This window comes from Triticum dicoccoides, chromosome 5A (assembly GCF_002162155.2).
Source record: "Triticum dicoccoides isolate Atlit2015 ecotype Zavitan chromosome 5A, WEW_v2.0, whole genome shotgun sequence".
Lineage (NCBI taxonomy): Eukaryota > Viridiplantae > Streptophyta > Magnoliopsida > Poales > Poaceae > Triticum > Triticum dicoccoides.
Window position 1 is genome coordinate 1,037,683 of NC_041388.1, and position 19,146 is coordinate 1,056,828.

Here is a 19,146-nt window from a genome sequence, read left to right on the forward strand (position 1 = left end):
GCCTCAACTATGGGAGCCGGCCGCCACCGGCTTTCGAACGCCACGAGCTCGCGGTCCCCTACTACCGAGCCTAAAAAAAGCCCTAGTGACCCTTCCCGACTCATGGACGGTTACGGAAGTGGTAGGGATGACGCGGAGCGCTACCGCACGCAAGCAGGGGTCGCAGAAGTGCCTCAACTATGGGAGCCGGCCGCCGCCGGCTTTCAAACGCCATGAGCAAATGATCCGCCGCCGGCGAGCCTAAAAAAAGACCTAGCTACCCTTCCCGACCCATGGACGGCTATAGAAGTTGTGGGGATGACGCGGAGCGCGGCCGCCGCCGCACGCAAGCGGGGGACGCAGAAGTGCCTCAACTATGGGAGCCGGCCGCCGCCGGCTTTGGAACGCCACGAGCTCGCGGTCCGCCACGAGCTCGCGGTCCGCCACTGGTGAGCCAAAAAAATCCCTATCGACCCTGCCCAGCCAATGGACGGCTACAGAAGTGGTGGCGATGAGGTGGAGCGTCGCCGTTGCCGGACGCAAGCGGGGGACGTAGAAGTGCCTCAACTATGGGAGCCGGCCGCCGCTGGCTTGCGAACGCCACAAGCTTGCTGTCCGCCGCCAGTGATCCTAAAAAAAGCCCTAGTGACCCTTCCCGACCCATAGAAGGCTATGGAAGTGGTGGGGATGAGGCAGAGCGCCGCCGCCACTGCACTCAAGCGGGGGATGCAGAAGTGCCTCAACTATTGGAGCCCGCCGGCGGCAGCTTTCGAACGCCACGAACTCGCGGTCCGCCGCCTGCGAGCCTAAAAACGCCCTAGCCACCCTGCCTGACCCATGCACGGATACAGAAGTGGTGGGGATGACGCGGAGCGTCGCCGCCGCCGCACGCAAGCGGGGGACGCAGAAGTGCCTCAACTATGGGAGCCGGCCGCCACCGGCTTTTGAACGCCACGAGCTCGCGGTCCACCTGCGGCGAGCCTAAAAAAACCCTAGAGAACCCTCCCGACCCTTGGACGGCTACGGAAGTGGTGAGGATGACACAGAGCGCCGCTGCCGTCGCATGCAAGCGAGGGACGCAAAACTGCCTCAACTGTGGGAGCCGGTTGCCGCCGGCTTTCGAACGCCCCGAGCTCATGATCTCCCGTCGTTGAGCGTAAAAAAATCCCTAGCAACCCTTTCCGACCCATGGACGGCTACAGAAGTGGTGGGGATGACGCGGAGCACCGCCCCCATCGCACGAAAGCAGGGGACGCAGAAGTGCCTCAAGTATGGGATGCGGACACCGCCGGCTTTCGAACACCACGAGCTCGCGGTCCGCTGCCGGCGAGCCTAAAAAAACCCTAGCGAATCTTCCCAACCCATGGACGGCTACAGAAGTGATGGGGATGACACGGAGCGCCGCCGCCGCCGCACGCAAGCAGGGGATGCAGAAGTGCCTCAACTATGGGAGCCAGCCACCGCCGGGTTTCGAATGCCACGAGCTCGCAGTCTGCCGTCGCGCTTCCTCCAACTCCTCTGCCGCGGGGAGCTCGTCCGCGGGCGCCTTGACCTCGCGGCTCACTCCAATCAAGAGAGAGTCGGAGGAGCTCGGGCCGCTCACTGTCAAGCTCGAGGCCGACGCAGACCCACCGCATCGGGGTGTCATTGGCCCCGAAGACTACCTCCCCCCGGGGGGCAGGAGGACCAGCTTGAGCACTCCATCAGGGAGCGCTCGGCAAGGGAGGAGGAGATCTTCCTCGAGCAGGGCGTCACATGCGCACGTGCCGAATGAGGCGGACCTGTGCGTGGGGAAGGCCGAGCAGGCCAAGGTCTGGACCGACCTCGACTCCAACGAGGACTAAGCTCCTCCGTCGCGTCGTCACCGCCGCACCCGTTGATTTTGGTAGCCTAGGCTCGGGTATGCTGCTCGGTGAAGGAAATATGCCCTAGAGGCAATAATAAAGTTATTATTTATTTCCTTATATCATGATAAATGTTTATTATTCATGCTAGAATTGTATTAACCGGAAACATAATACATGTGTGAATACATAGACAAACATAGTGTCACTAGTATGCCTCTACTTGACTAGCTCGTTTATCAAAGATGGTTATGTTTTCCTAGCCCATCATTAGGAGAATGATGTGATTGACTTGACCCATTCCGTTAGCCTAGCACTTGATCGTTTAGTATGTTGCTATTGCTTTCTTCATGACTTATACATGTTCCTATGACTATGAGATTATGCAACTCCCGTTTACCGGAGGAACACTTTGGGTGCTACCAAACGTCACAACGTAACTGGGTGATTATAAAGGAGTACTACAGGTGTCTCCGAAGGTACATGTTGGGTTGGCGTATTTCGAGATTAGGATTTGTCACTCCGATTGTCGGAGAGGTATCTCTGGGCCCTCTCGGTAATGCACATCACTATAAGCCTTGCAAGCAATGTGACTAATGAGTTAGTTGCAGGATGATGCATTATGTAACGAGAAAAGAGACTTGCCGGTAACGAGATTGAACTAGGTATTGGATACCGACGATCAAATCTCGGGCAAGTAACATACCGATGACAAAGGGAACAACGTATGTTGTTATGCGGTTTGACCGATAAAGATCTTCGTAGAATATGTGGGAGCCAATATGGGCATCCAGGTCCCGCTATTGGTTATTGACCGGAAACGTGTTTCGGTCATGTCTACATAGTTCTCGAACCCATAGGGTCCGCACGCTTAAGGTTTCGATGACAATTATATTATGAGTTTATGAGTTTTGATGTACCGAAGGAGTTCGGAGTCCCGGATGAGATCGGGGACATGACGAGGAGTCTCGAAATGTTTGAGCCGTAAAGATTGATATATTGGATGACTATATTCGGAGTTCAGAAAGGTTCCAAGTGATTCGGGTATTTTTCGGAGTACCGGAGAGTTATGGGAATTTGCCGGGGAGTATATGGGCCTTATTGGGCCATACGGGAATAGAGGAGAGAGGCCGAAAGGAAGGAGGCGTGCAGCCCCCCTCTGGTCCTAATTGGACAAGGGGTGCGGCCCCCCTTTCCTTCCTCCTCTCCCCCTCTTTCCCCCTTTCTCCTACTCCAACAAGGAAGGAGGGAGTCCTACTCCCGGTGGGAGTAGGACTCCCCTTGGCACGCCTCTCCCTGACCGGCCACCTCCTCCCCTTGCTCCTTTATATACGGGGGTAGGGGGCACCCCATGGAACACAAGTTGATCTACGGATCGTTCCTTAGCCGTGTGCGGTGCCCCCTTCCACCATATTCCACCTCGGTCATATCATCGTGGAGTTTAGGCGAAGCCCTGCGCCGATAGAACATCATCATCGTCACCACGCCGTCGTGCTGATGGAACTCATCTCCGGAGCCTTTGCTGGATTGGAGGACCGGAGATTGTCATCGAGCTGAATGTGTGCTGAACTCGGAGGCCCCGTACGTTCGGTGCTTGGATCGGTCAGATCGTGAAGACGTACGACTACATCAACCGCGTTGTGCTAACGCTTCCACTTACGGTCTACGAGGGTACGTGGACGAACACTCTCCCCTCTCGTTGCTATATCATCACCATGATCTTGTGTGTGCGTAGGAATATTTTTGAAATTACTACGTTCCCCAACAGTGGCATCCGAGCCTAGGTTTTATGCGTTGATGTTATATGCACGAGTAGAACACAAGTGAGTTGTGGGCGATACAAGTCATACTGCTTACCAGCATGTCATACTTTGGTTCGGCGGTATTGTTGGACGAAGCGGCCCTGACCGACATTACGCGTACGCTTACGCGAGACTGGTTTTACCGCCGTGCTTTGCACACAGGTGACTAGCGGGTGTCTGTTTCTCCAACTTTAGTTGAACCAAGTGTGGCTACGCCCGGTCCTTGCGAAGGTTAAAACAGCACTAACTTGACGAACTATCATTGTGGTTTTGATGTGTAGGTAAGAACGGTTCTTGCTCAGCCCGTAGCAGCCACGTAAAATTTGCAACAACAAAGTAGAGGACGTCTAACTTGTTTTTGCAGGGCATGTTGTGATGTGATATGGTCAAGACGTGATGAGATATAAGTTGTTGTATGAGATGATCATGTTTTGTTGAAGTTATCGGCAACTGGCAGAAGCCCTATGGTTGTCTCTTTGTTGCATAAGATGCAAGTACCAAATAATTGCTTTACTTTATCGCTATGCGATAGCAATAGTTGCAAGAGCAATAGTTGGCGAGACGACCATGTGACGACACATTGATATAGATCAAGATGATGAAGATCATGGTGTCGTGCCGGTAACGATAGAGATCATGACAGTACTTTGGAGATGGAGATCAAAGGCGCGAGATGATCATGGCCATATCATGTCACATATTTTGCTTGCATATGATGTTTATCTGTTATACATCTTATTCTGTTTTGTTTGACGGTAGCATTTTAAGATGATCTCTCACTAATTATCAAGAAGTGTTCTCCCTGAGTATGCACCGTTGCGAAAGTTCTTCGTGCTGAGACACCACGTGATGATCGGGTGTGATAGGCTCTACATTCAAATACAACGGGTGCAAAATAGTTGCACACGCGGAATACTCAGGTTAAACTTGACGAGCCTAGCATATACAGATATGGCCTCGGAACATGGAGACCGAAAGGTCGAGCGTGAATCATATAGTAGATATGATCAACATAGTGATGTTCACCATTGAAAACTACTCCATCTCACGTGATGATCGGTCATGGTGTAGTTGATATGGATCACGTAATCACTTAGAGGATTAGAGGGATGTCTGTCTAAGTGGGAGTTCTTAAGTAATATGATTAATTGAGCTTTAATTTATCATGAACTTAGTCCTGGTAGTATTTTGCAAATTATGTTGTAGATCAATAGCTTGTGTTGTTGCTTTCATATGTTTATTTTGATATGTTCCTAGAGAAAATTGTGTTGAAAAATGTTAGTAGCAATGATGCGGATTGGATCCGTGATCTGAGGTTTATCCTCATTGCTGCGCAGAAGAATTATGTCCTTGATGCACCGCTAGGTGACAAACCTATTGCAGGAGCAGATGCAGATGTTAAGAACGTTTGGCTAGCTCAATATGATGACTACTTGATAGTTTAGTGCACCATGCTTAACGGCTTAGAACCAGGACTTCAAAGACGTTTTGAACGTCATGGACCATATGAGATGTTTCAGGAGTTGAAGTTAATATTTCAAGCAAATACCCGAGTTGAGAGATATGAAGTCTCCAACAAGTTCTATGGCTAAAAGATGGAGGAGAGTCGCTCAACTAGTGAGCATGTGCTCAGATTGTCTGGGTACTACAATCGCTTGAATCAAGTGGGAGTTAATCTTCCAGATAAGATAGTGATTGACAGAATTCTCTAGTCACCATCACTAAGTTACTAGAACTTCGTGATGAACTATAGTATGCAAGGGATGATGAAAACAATTCCCAAGCTCTTCGCGATGCAAAAATTGGCGAAGGTAGAAATCAAAGAAAAACATCAAAGTGTTGATGGTGGACAAGATCACTAGTTTCAAGAAAAAGGGCAAAGGGAAGAAGGGGAACTTCAAGAAGAACAACAAGCAAGTTGCTGCTCAAGTGAAGAAGCCCAATTCTGGACCTAAGCCTAAGACTAAGTGATTCTACTGCAAAGGTACTGGTCACTGGAAGTGGAACTACCCCAAGTATTTGGCGGATAAGAAGGATGACAAAGTGAACATAGGTATATTTGATATACATGCTATTGATGTGTACTTTACTAGTGTTTATAGCAACCCCTTGGTATTTGATACTAGTTTAGTTGCTAAGAGTAGTAACTCGAAACGGGAGTTGCAGAATAAACAGAAACTAGTTGAGGGTGAGGTGACGATGAATGTTGGAAGTAGTTCCAAGATTGATATGATCATCATCGCACACTCCCTATACTTTCGGGATTAGTGTTGAACCTAAATAAATGTTATTTGGCGTTTGCATTGAGCATGAATATGATTTGATCATGTCTATTGCAATACGGTTATTCATGTAAGTTAGAGAATAATTATTGTTCTGTTTACAATGAATAAAACCTTCTATGGTCATACACCCAATGAAAATGGTTTGTTGGATCTCGATCGTGTGATACACATATTCATAATATTGAAACCAAACGATGTAAAGTTAATAATGATAGTGCAACTTATTTGTGGCACTGCCGTTTAGGTCATATTGGTGTAAAGCGCATGAAGAAACTCCATAAAAGATGGATTTTTGGAATCACTTGGTTATGAATCATTTGATGCTTGCGAACCGTGCCTTTTGGGCAAGATGACTAAAACTCCATTCTCCGGAACAATGGAACAAGCTACTGACTTATTGGAAATAATACATACCGATGTATGCGATCCAATGAGTATTGATGCTCGTGGCAAGTATCGTTATTTTCTGACCTTCACAAGATGATTTGAGCAGATATGGGTATATCTACTTGATGAAACATAAGTCTGAAATAGTTGAAAGGTTCAAAGAATTTCAGAGTGAAGTGGAAAAATCATCGTAACAAGAAAATAAAGTTTCTGCGATCTGATCGCGGAGACGAATATTTGAGTTACGAGTTTGGTCTTCAATTAAAACAATGTGAAATAGTTTCGCAACTCACGCCATCTGGAACACCACAATGTAATGGTGTGTCCGAACGTCGTAATCGTACTTTACTAGATATGGTGCGATCTATGATGTCTCTTACCGATTTACCGCTATCGTTTTGGGGTTATGCATTAGAGATAGTGCATTCACTTTAAATTGGGCACCATCTAAATCCGTTGAGACGACACCGTATGAACTATGGTTTAGCAGTAAACCTAAGCTGTCGTTTCTTAAAGTTTGGGGCTGCGATGCTTATGTGAAGAAACTTCAACCTGATAAGCTCGAACCCAAATCGGAGAAATGTGTCTTCATAGGATACCCAAAAGAGACTGTTGGGTACACCTTCTATCACAGATCCGAAAGCAAGATTCGTTGCTAAGATGGATCCTTTCTAGAGAAGGAGTTTCTCTCGAAAGAAGTGAGTGGGAGGAAAGTAGAACTTGATAAGGTAATTGTACCTTCTCCCAAATTGGAAAGTAGTTCATCACAGAAATCAGTTCCAGTGATGCATACACCAATTAGTGAGGAAGTTAATGATGATGATCATGAAGCTTCAGATCAAGTTACTACCGAACCTCGCAGGTCTTCCAGAATAAGACCCGCACCAAAGTGGTACGGTAATCCCGTTCTAGAAGTCATGTTACTAGACCATGATGAACCTACGAACTATGAGGAAGCGATGATGAGCCCAGATTCCGCAAAGTGGCTGGAGGCCGTGAAATCTGAGATAGGATCCATGTATGAGAACAAAGTGTGGACTTTGGTGGACTTGCCCGATGATCGGCAAACCATAGGAAATAAATGGATCTTCAAGAGGAAGATGGACGTTGATAGTAGTGTTACTATCTACAAAGCTCGACTTGTCGCAAAAAGGTTTTTCGACAAGTTCAAGATGTTGAATACAATGAGATTTTCTCACTCATATCGATGCTTAAGTCTGTCTGAATCATGTTAGCAATTGCCACATTTTATGAAATCTGGCAAATGGATGTCAAAACTGCATTCTTTAATGGATTTATTAAAGAAGAGTTGTATATGATACAGCCAGAAGGTTTTGTCAATCCTAAAGATGCTAACAAAATGTGCAAGCTCCAGCAATCCATCAATGGACTGGTGCAAGTATCTCGGAGTTGGAATATACGCTTTGATGAGTTAATCAAAGCATATGGTTTTATACAGACTTTTGGAAAGGCCTGTATTTACAAGAAAGTGAGTGGGAGCACTACAACATTTCTGATAAGTATATGTGAATGACATATTGTTATCAGAAATAATGTAGAATTATTCTGCAAAGCATAAAGGAGTGTTTGACAGGAATTTTTTCAAAGAAAGACCTCGGTGAAGCTGCTTACACATTGAGCATCAAGATCTATATAGATAGATCAAGACGCTTGATAAGATTTTTCAATGAGTACATACCTTGATAAATTTTTGAAATAGTTCAAAATGGAATAGTCAAATAAGGAGTTCTTGCCTGTGTTGCAAGGTGTGAAGTTGAGTAAGACTCAAGACCCGACCATGGCAGAAAATAGAAAGACAATGAAAAGTCATTCCCTATGCCTCAGTCATAGGTTCTATAAAGTATGCTATGCTCTGAACTAGACATATTGTATACCTTGCTCTGAGTTTGGCAAAGGAATACGATTTTGATCTAATAGTAGATCACTGGACAGCGGTCAAGAATAACCTTAGTGAGGACTAAGGAGATGTTTCTCGATTATGGAGGTGATAAAAGAGTTCGTTGTAAAAGTTACATCGGTGCAAACTTTTACACTGATCCAGATGACTCTAAGTCTCAATCTGGATACATATTGAAAGTGGGAGCAATTAGCTAGAGTAGCTCCATGCAGAGCATTGAAGACATAGAATATTTGCAAAATACACACGACTTTGTATGTGACAGACCCGTTGACTAAATTTCTCTCACGAACAAAACATGTTCATACCTTTGTACTCTTTGGGTGTTAATCACATAGCGATGTGAGCTAGATTATTAACTCTAGTAAACCCTTTGGGTGTTGATCACATGACGATGTGAACTATGGGTATTAGTCACATACAGATGTGAATATTAGTGTTAAATCACATGGCGATGTGAACTAGATTATTGACTCTAGTGCAAGTGGGAGACTGAAGGAAATATGCCCTAGAGGCAATAATAAAGTTATTATTTATTTCCTTATATCATGATAAATGTTTATTATTCATGCTAGAATTGTATTAACCGGAAACATAATACATGTGTGAATACATAGAAAAACATAGTGTCACTAGTATGCCTCTACTTGACTAGCTCGTTTATCAAAGATGGTTATGTTTTCCTAGCCATGGACAAAAGAGTTGTCATTTGATTAACGGGATTACATCATTAGGAGAATGATGTGATTGACTTGACCCATTCCGTTAGCCTAGCACTTGATCGTTTAGTATGTTGCTATTGCTTTCTTCATGACTTATACATGTTCCTATGACTATGAGATTATGCAACTCCCGTTTATCGGAGGAACACTTTGGGTTCTACCAAACGTCACAACGTAACTGGGTGATTATAAAGGAGTACTACAGGTGTCTCCGAAGGTACATGTTGGGTTGGCGTATTTCGAGATTAGGATTTGTCACTCCGATTGTCGGAGAGGTATCTCTGGGCCCTCTCGGTAATGCACATCACTATAAGCCTTGCAAGCAACGTGACTAATGAGTTAGTTGCAGGATGATGCATTATGTAATGAGAAAAGAGACTTGCCGGTAACGAGATTGAACTAGGTATTGGATACCGACGATCGAATCTCGGGCAAGTAACATACCGATGACAAAGGGAACAACGTATGTTGTTATGCGGTTTGACCGATAAAGATCTTCGTAGAATATGTGGGAGCCAATATGGGCATCCAGGTCCCGCTATTGGTTATTGACCGGAAATGTGTTTCGGTCATGTCTACATAGTTCTCGAACCTGTAGGGTCCGCACGCTTAAGGTTTCGATGACAGTTATATTATGAGTTTATGAGTTTTGATGTACCGAAGGAGTTCGGAGTCCCGGATGAGATCGGGGACATGACGAGGAGTCTCTAAATGTTCGAGACGTAAAGATCGATATATTGGACGACTATATTCGGAGTTCGGAAAGGTTCCGAGTGATTCGGGTATTTTTCGGAGTACCGGAGAGTTACGGGAATTTGCCGGGGAGTATATGGGCCTTATTGGGCCATACGGGAATAGAGGAGAGAGGCCGAAAGGAAGGAGGCGCGCAGCCCCCCTCTGGTCCGAATTGGACAAGGGGTGCGGCCCCCTTTCCTTCCTCCTCTCCCCCTCTTTCCCCCTTTCTCCTACTCCAACAAGGAAGGAGGGAGTCCTACTCCCGGTGGGAGTAGGACTCCCCTTGGCGCGCCTCTCCCTGGCCGGCCGCCTCCTCCCCTTGCTCCTTTATATACGGGGGTAAGGGGGCACCCCATGGAACACAAGTTGATCTACGGATCGTTCCTTAGCCGTGTGCGGTGCCCCCTTCCACCATATTCCACCTCGGTCATATCGTCGCGGAGTTTAGGCGAAGCCCTGCACTGATAGAACATCATCATCGTCACCACGCCGTCGTGCTGACGGAACTCATCTCCGGAGCCTTTGCTGGATCGGAGGACCGGAGATCTCCATCGAGCTGAACGTGTGCTGAACTCGGAGGCCCCGTACGTTCGGTGCTGGGATCGGTCGGATCGTGAAGACGTACGACTACATCAACCGCGTTGTGCTAATGCTTCCGCTTACGGTCTACGAGGGTACGTGGACGAACACTCTCCCCTCTCGTTGCTATATCATCACCATGATCTTGCGTGTGCGTAGGAATATTTTTGAAATTACTACGTTCCCCAACACTCGGCCCGCAGACCCCCCTATGTAGTATGATGAAAAACTATCTATGATGTAGTATGATGATCAACTATGTATGATGAATGTTGTTGCAAGTTTCTCCCGCGTTTTTATTCAAAATTTACAGTTTCATATATGAGGTTTGATTTGCAGCGCACGAATTCGCACCCTAAATCTGATCTGCAGCGAACTGTAAACACGTTTTTCGTGTCCGACTTTCACGGGGTGTTCTAGAGATGCTCTAAGGTTTGTTTGGGCCCGCTGGATGGTGGATCCTAATCTTGCCATATGTGGATGGAATCCTCCTGTCGTTTGTTTGCGCGCGATGGCTTGAGGCATTTGCAACAACTTCACGCTCTACTCTTCTTCGAGCACCAAGGCGTCTATATGTCGCATGTCGGCCTCCTCGATAAGATTAGGGCGTCGTCAAGTTCCAGTCTTCCTGTTGGAAAAATTCCTTAGTTTGGCGCAAGGCGCTACTGGATATCTAGAGCGGAATCAATGTAGCCGCGTAGGCATCTTCAGCCAGAGTGGCTTCATTTGGGCCACGCGTGAAACTTCTCCTTCTTGTCGGTACCATGGCGGTCTTGAGGTTCGATGCTTAGTCGGCTATGGGGGGACCGAGCTGGGGCGGAGGACCCAGCTAAGCAGGAGTTGCCCCCTATTTATAACCCATAGGTATAGGGGATCGCCACAGTTTTTGAGGGTAGAGTATTCAACCCAAATTTATTGATTCGACACAAGGGGAGACAAAGAATATTCTCAAGTATTAGCAACTGACTTGTCAATTCAACCACACCCGAAAGACTTAATATCTGCAGGAAAGTATTTAGTAGCAATGCAGTATGGAGGTAACAGTACCAGTGGCAAAAGGAACAGTAGTAGTTTTGTAGCAATCGTAACAGTGGCAATGGAGAAGTAACTAAGAAAAGTTCAATATGTGAAAAGCTCATAGGCAATGGATCAATGATGGATAATTATGTCGGATGCAATTCATCATGCAACAATTATAACATAGGGTGACACAGAACTAGCTCCAGTTCATCAATGTAATGTAGGCATGCATTTCAAATATAGTCATACATGCTTATGGAAAAAAACTTGCATGACATCTTTTATCCTACCCTCCCGTGGCAGCGGGGTCCTATTGGAAACTAAGGGATATTAAGGCCTCCTTTTAATAGAGTACTGGACCAAATCATTAGCACTTAGTGAATACATGAACTCCTCAAACTACGGTCATCACCCGGAAGTGTCCCGACTATTGTCACTCCGGGGTTTGCCGGATCATAACACGTAGTAGGTGACTATTGACTTGCAAGAGAGGATCAAGAACTCACATATATTAATGAACACATAATAGGTACAGATCTGAAATCATGGCACTCGGGCCCTAGTGACAAGCATTAATCATGGCAAACTCATAGCAACATCAATCTTAGAACATAATGGATACTAGGGATCAAACCCTAACAAAACAAACTCGATTACATGGTAAATCTCATCCAACCCATCACCGTCCAGCAAGCCTACGATGGGATTACTCACGCACGGCAGTGAGCATCATGAAATTGGAGATGGAGGATGGTTGATGATGATGATGGCGACAGATTCCCCTCTCCGAAGCCCCGAACGGACTCCATATCAGCCCTCCTGAGGAAGATTAGGGCTTGGCAGCGGCTCCGTATCGTAAAACACGATGAATCCTTCTCTTTGATTTTTTTCTCCCCGAACGTGAATATATGAAGTCGGAGTTGAGGTCGGTGGAGGTCCAGGGGGCCCACGGGGCAGGGGGCGCCCCCCAGGGGGGTTGGCGCGCCTTGCACCCTCGTGGACTGGGTGTGGACCCACTTATGTTGATTCTTTCACCAATATTTTTTATTAATTCCAAAAGGTGACTTCGTAGAGTTTCAGGTCATTCCGACAACTTCTATTCCTACACAAAAATAACACCATGGCAATTCTGCTGAAACAGCGTCAGTCCGGGTTAGTTCCATTCAAATCATGCATGTTAGAGTCCAAAACAAGGGCAAAAGTGTTTGCAAAAGTAGATACGTTGGAGACATATCAACTCCCCCAGGCTTAAACCTTTGCTTGTCCTCAAGCAATTCAGTTGACAAACTGAAAGTGATAAAGATAAACTTTTGCAAACTCTGTTTGACCTTGTTGTTGGAAATATGTAAAGCCAGCATTCAAGTTTTCAGCAAAGATTATGAACTAACCATATTCACAATAACACTTAGGTCTCATGTTTACTCATATCAATGGCATAATCAACTAGCGAGCAATAATAATAAATCTTGGATGACAACACTTTCTCAAAACAATCATAATATGATATAACAAGATGGTATCTCACTAGCCCTTTCTGAGACCGCAAAACATAAATGAAGAGCACCCCTAAAGATCAAGGACTGACCAGACATTGTAATTCATGGCAAAATAGATCCAGCCACATTCATACTCAATATAAATGAATAGCAATGCATGCAAATGATAGTGGTGCTCTCCAACTGCTGCTTTTTAATAAGAGGATGATGACTCAACATAAAAGTAAATAGATAGGCCCTTCGCAGAGGGAAGCAGGGATTTGTAGAGGTGCCAGAGCTCGAGTTTTGAAACAGAGATAAATGATATTTTGAGTGGCTTACTTTCTTTGTCAACATAACAACCAAGAGATCTCGATATCTTCCATGCTACATACATTATAGGAGGTTCCCAAACAGAATGGTAAAGTTTATACTCCCCCACCACCAACGAGCGCATTCCATGGCTGGTCCGAAACAATGAGTTTTGTTTGCAATTATTTTGATTTGATTTGAGCATGGGACTGGGCATCCCGGTTACACTACAAAAAAATAAACTTCCGTGATGATACATGTTTGTCACAGTAGGTCATGTTTTCTGTCATGCATACATCCATGACGATTTTGTGACAGAATCAAGATAGTCATACCTGTGCTGTCATAGAAGTATTCCATGACATTACCAAAATTATCATCACGGAAGTGTCCACTTCCATGACGATAAATCACGCATCATAGAAGTGCTTTCGTCTAGGGTAACCGACATGTGGCATCCACCGTAACGGAACACCGTTAAGCTATCGGGTCCAGTTTTGTATCCGATAACCCGTTAACAGCCCCGACCAATGGGGATTTTCCACGTGTAAAATCATCATTGGCCGGAGGAAACACGTGTCGGCTCACCGTTGGGACAGATGTCATCCACTCATTGGACCCAAGGCGCCTATGATACGTCAACACGTGGCACGGCCCAATAGAGGCCCATTCTTGTGAAAAGGCCGACCCATTTGACTTGGTCAAAAGGTGGTGGGCCGGCCCACGGAAAGCCTGTTAACGGCCTGTTCGCATATAGCCCATTTACAGCCCGCTAACCCAGGGCCCGTTACGACCTCTCCGAATTAGGCCCAGTAGCGTTATCTGGGCCATCCAATATGATTCCAGCCTGTTTTAACTTCCGGCCCATGTATGGCCCATGACGACTTTTGGCCCATATGAGGCCCTTTGTAACTCTTGGCCCATTAACGGCCCGTGGTGAAACTGGCCCGTAATGAGCAGTGTATCACTTTATACCCATTAACGGCCCATTATTCCATTGGGCCATTTCCAGCCCAAGTTATTTTTCGGCCTTCTCATGGCCCATTTATTCTTGGGCTCATTTCCAGCATTCAGTTACTTACGACCCGTTACTGTCATTTTCTTCTTGTGTGCCAAATTCAGCCCATCGTTACAGTTGACCCGTTTGTCGCCCGTTAATACGTTGGGCCGTTTTCATGTAAAAAAAACCCATCGGGCTGTTTTCATAGAGTTATCAAATACGATCTATTAACGGCCCGTTATGGTCCATGAATAGTACGACCCATGATTGGCGAAATGATGATACGCCCCATAGAAGGCCTGTAAAAGGCCCATGGATAGTACGACCCGTAAAAGGCCCATGGATCCTCCGGCGCGTAAAAGGTCCATGGCTTGTATGGCCCGTAGAAGGCCCATGGATCGTACGGCCCATGGATCATACGGCCCGTAAAAGGCCAATGGATCCTACGGCCCATAGAAGGCCTATGGATCATACGACCCGCAGGAGGCCCATGGTTACATCAGTACGTGTGTTGCCATGGTTATTTTGGCCTAGTTTCTAAAAATAGGTTATTGTGGCCACTAAAAAAACACAGAAAAAGAACTGAAGTGACTACAAGCAAACAACTAAATAAGACAATATGGAAATAAATAATGAAGCAATTAATGCTAGCCTATTACCGCTATTACACATATTACATCCACTGGGCATCAAAGTTCGCCACCAGTGCAAATATAGGGAACAAAGCAGCATATTACATACACTGGCCGTCAAAATTGGCCACCAATGCAAATAAACGCGGCAACAAAACAAGAGCATAACTGAAACAACTTCAGAAGAGCTTAAGAAACGTTATCCTGGGTATCCACCATGCTGGCAATAAGCTTAGCAAGCTTATTAGTTTGTCCTGTTTGTTGGTAAAATCCTCCAACACTTGCTGTTGCACCAGAAAGTATGCATCTGAATGCTCCAGGGACTTCCGCAGTCCTTCCGCTTATTGTCACAGCACAACTGATCGATGTCTTTCAGCTTGTAGTTGAGACTCAAGAAACCGAACTGATTCAGACAGTGAGTTTGAATAGCTTGTGCAAGCAGTAGTGGCCAGTAACTCGAACACTAAACAAAGACAGGACTTTGGGGTTGTCTCACTGTCTTCAAGATAGTATTCCTTAGCTATTTTATCAGTTTTATTGGAGACCAACAAGGATGTCTCACTATCCTGAACCTTATCTGCATTACTTCCTTTACTGTTGCTTAATAAGGCACTCTTCCCCGATATTCTGCCAGCATTCTAAAAGAAGAAACAAGCAGACACATAACAGGTTTAGCATGTATTAGTATATGAAACTCATTTCGGTGAACCAGTTCATCAGTAAGGTGGACAGGATTAAACTACCAAGTCTTCTATTGCCAAGTACTAGTACATAATAGAAGCATCAAATAAACATATATCTATGTCCTATGGTCACTGCATTGTCTTGCCAAATCAAAATAGATAGACGGTTCAAATCATATCAGTTCAAGACAAAGCAACAGTGAAAGAATACAAAGCGTGGGAAACTACACGGCACAACAAGATTTCAGATGGGTACTACGGGTCTACATATACAACAACACTATTGGCTCTGTTGTGATGCCAGTAATGTGCATGATATGGGAAGTCAACTATATACACAATTGAAATTGAAATCAATAGAGCTATTGATAAGAGCAAACCTGTTAAAGAAACATGTGTGAACATACCTGCTGTGCCATTGGAATTTCGATTGGATCCTTCAATTTAAAAATAAGGTTGTACGAGTAAATAGAGTGATACAAGAGCAAAGCAGTATGCACGATAGCAATCATAGTTAAAAAAGGCGCACCTAAGCGAGCGCTTAAGCGCGCCTTGGCTCTAGGCGTTGGCAAAATGCATTGCGCATAACTACGCTTAATCTGTGCATAACTATGCATAAGCATGCGCTTTGGTCAGTAAAGCGCAAGGCGGTGGCAAAATGCACAATTAACGCCTAGCGCTTTTTTGAACTATGATAGCAATGGAATCTTAAATTAGAACAGTTGTTCTTCAGGTTTAGACACTTGTTCTACATGAACAGAGTACAGTAAGACTCAAGAATGTAGTACTCAAAAATAGAAAATGAGCTCACAGACCTTACCACATTCTTGGTTCGGCACCAGTACAGAACAAGGCGTTCCCAGTCATCATCCAGTAAATGTGTCTCAGGAGAACGTAAGGGAATTTGATGAGTTTCTTTGCCAGTGAAGTACGTTTTCTTCAGGTAATTCCGATACTGCCACCAAGCATTCTTGAAGATAGCAGAGGTATTAGCACAGGTTACCTCATCCCAAGTTTCCAAATCGGTCCTTCTCTATAGAGAAAAATGGGAAAATTTGCTGTATTATAACCATCATGGAGGTAGGATGTATGGGACAAAGCAAAGTAATTGCCATGAATAACATTACTTACACATAACTCCTGGACAAACACCTGCAACTGGCATTTTCCTTCATCTTCAGTATAATATTTCCAAGATAGGAAGATACGCACATACGATTTAACGACATCAAATGTGATAGATGCTAAACTACGACTAGCTGTTTGTGCTTCCTCCACAGGAATAGGCGTACTAACTGGTGGAGTTGGGGTTCGCCGTGGTAGTACTGGCCCTTTGGGCACTGGAGCTTCCTTACTAACTGCTCTTGTTTGGGAGCTCTGTGGTGGAGATTGTGCTTTGTCAATAGGAACTGGGTTACTATCTGCTGGGGTTGGGATTAGATTGGGTGAGCTGGTTCTCTGTCCATCGCAGTAGGGGTACAATCTGCGAGAGTTTGGGTTATGTGTGGTAGGGCTGGTTCTCGTGCATGTACAACCAGGGTGCTATCTCCACCAAGAGGTAGCACTGTTTTATTTGAAGACCATGTTTTTAGTCTGCTAGATACTGGCATCACCCGCTCCAATTCAAATGGCTGATAAACAGGAAACATAGTTTAATGTACAGACATTGTATGAGAGACCGATGCAATAGATAGTGTGGAAAAAAGAGGGCATGAAATAGTTGACATGTATATTGTTTAACTAAAACGGATAGCATGACATAAGGTCACATATATGATGTCTATCTAAACTTGATAGCATAGCATAACACAATTCAAAGATATGATGAATAATTAAATAGGATCGCATGCCATAATTGACGTACATGTTATCTAAGTAATCAGGATCGCATCATTTAATTCACATATGTGATTTATATGCTAAACAGAGGGCATTCAATATGATGTCTGAACTAAGAACATGGTGTTAAATATTGTGTATATGATGTCTAAACTATGCAATGCAAGACACCATATGCATGATATGAGCAGTATAACCGTGCCAAGTTAGAACATACACCTCGGCGGGGGAATAGGACTATTCATCCTTCTCTGAATCCATTTCTGAGGAGCTATCAGAACCCAACAAGAGATCTGCTTCGACAGGTAGCACTGTTTGCTCTGAAGGCCTTGTTTTCACTCCAGATTTTTCCATCTCCCACCCAAATGGCTTATTCACAGGAAGAGTAGTTTAATGTACAAACATTGTCGACAAATGGAAATGTAATGAAGAAAAGGATGGGCAAGATATCATTCAAATATATGATTCCTGGTTAAACAGGATGGCATTGCACATTTCACATATATTATGGCGGGCTAAAAGACATGAGACTGCATAATTCCCATATATGATATAGAAACTAAACAGGTGGCATTACAGAACATGTCTAAACTAAGCAGATGACATATATGATCTCAAAAGTAGGCACTGCAAGGCAACATATGCATGATATGACTAACATCATCATGCCAAGGTAGAGCAAACACCTTGTGGGGTAAATAGGAGTGGTCAGCGGCGTCTGAATCCACCTCAGAATAGATATCTTCCTCTGGATTACAATCTGGAGAGGGGTGGGGAGGGTTTTCTATTGAACCCACCATGGAGCGATGTCTGCATGACATTGTATTGTCGCGCGAAACTCTTCTCTTTTTCTCTACATGTTCAACATGACTGTGTACAATATCTGACATGCATACGAAAAAAATATGGTGAGATTATGTAAGGAGAGCATGCAAAAATTTAGAGTGATGGTAACAACCAGTGGATGGATCCAAAAATAATGATAGCAGGCTGATGATTGCTTTAATTTAATAAAAAGACAGATGATGATTGCTTTACTATGTGTTTCCTACCCAGGATGAACAACATAGGCATACCCTAGGTGAACCAGATATTAGACAGAGATACTATTCATTACTTCCTCGATATGTGCCCCACAACTAATTTAGAACTCAAGTTTGAACATTAATTTGGACCTGACTTGGAGTCCAAGAGGTGAACAAGACGATAAAGTAGCAGGTAATTTTAATCAAGGCATAACATAAGCAGAAACAAAAGAGGGCGACCTCTCTTGTGGACCCGTGTACTCCTCAAGTTCATCTGCTGAGTCGATGATGGTGATACTGTTGCGGTGGGTGCCGGCGGCAGGGAAGGAGATCTGAGGTGGTGAAAGATGGTCAGGAGCCGTGTTGTCTGGTTTGGTGGATGCTTCTGTTGATGGAGCAGCTCAGGTGAGGTGGACGACGTCGCGGCAGGAGCAGGACAAACCACACAAAGTTCCCTTCGATGCCTACCTGTAACTGAAGTAATTCTATAAGGGCTCATTTGGCTTGCATGATTCTAAAAACGGAGGGATAGGAAAAACACCAGAATAGGATAGGAATGCACATGGTAAACAAAGCATTTGTAAACACAGGATTTCCGTCAACTTGGGTGTTTGGTTTACAGGAATTGGAAGAGCAGAGGAATGCAAAGAAACATGGCCAAAATAAAGTGAAACCATATGAAAGCGTGTACAGTTAGAATGTTATTCTGCCATTAATGCACTTGGTCTTGTTTTCATGCATATGATTTTGAAAAGTAGGTCCAGGTGGATATTTTGCTTCATTCCTTTCAACAAAATGCATGAATAATTGAATTGTAGAGTGCCATTGGAAAATTCCCTATTGCTATGTTTTTCCGTTGAACCAAAATAGACCTAATGGATCGACATGAATGTATAGTAATAAGTGATG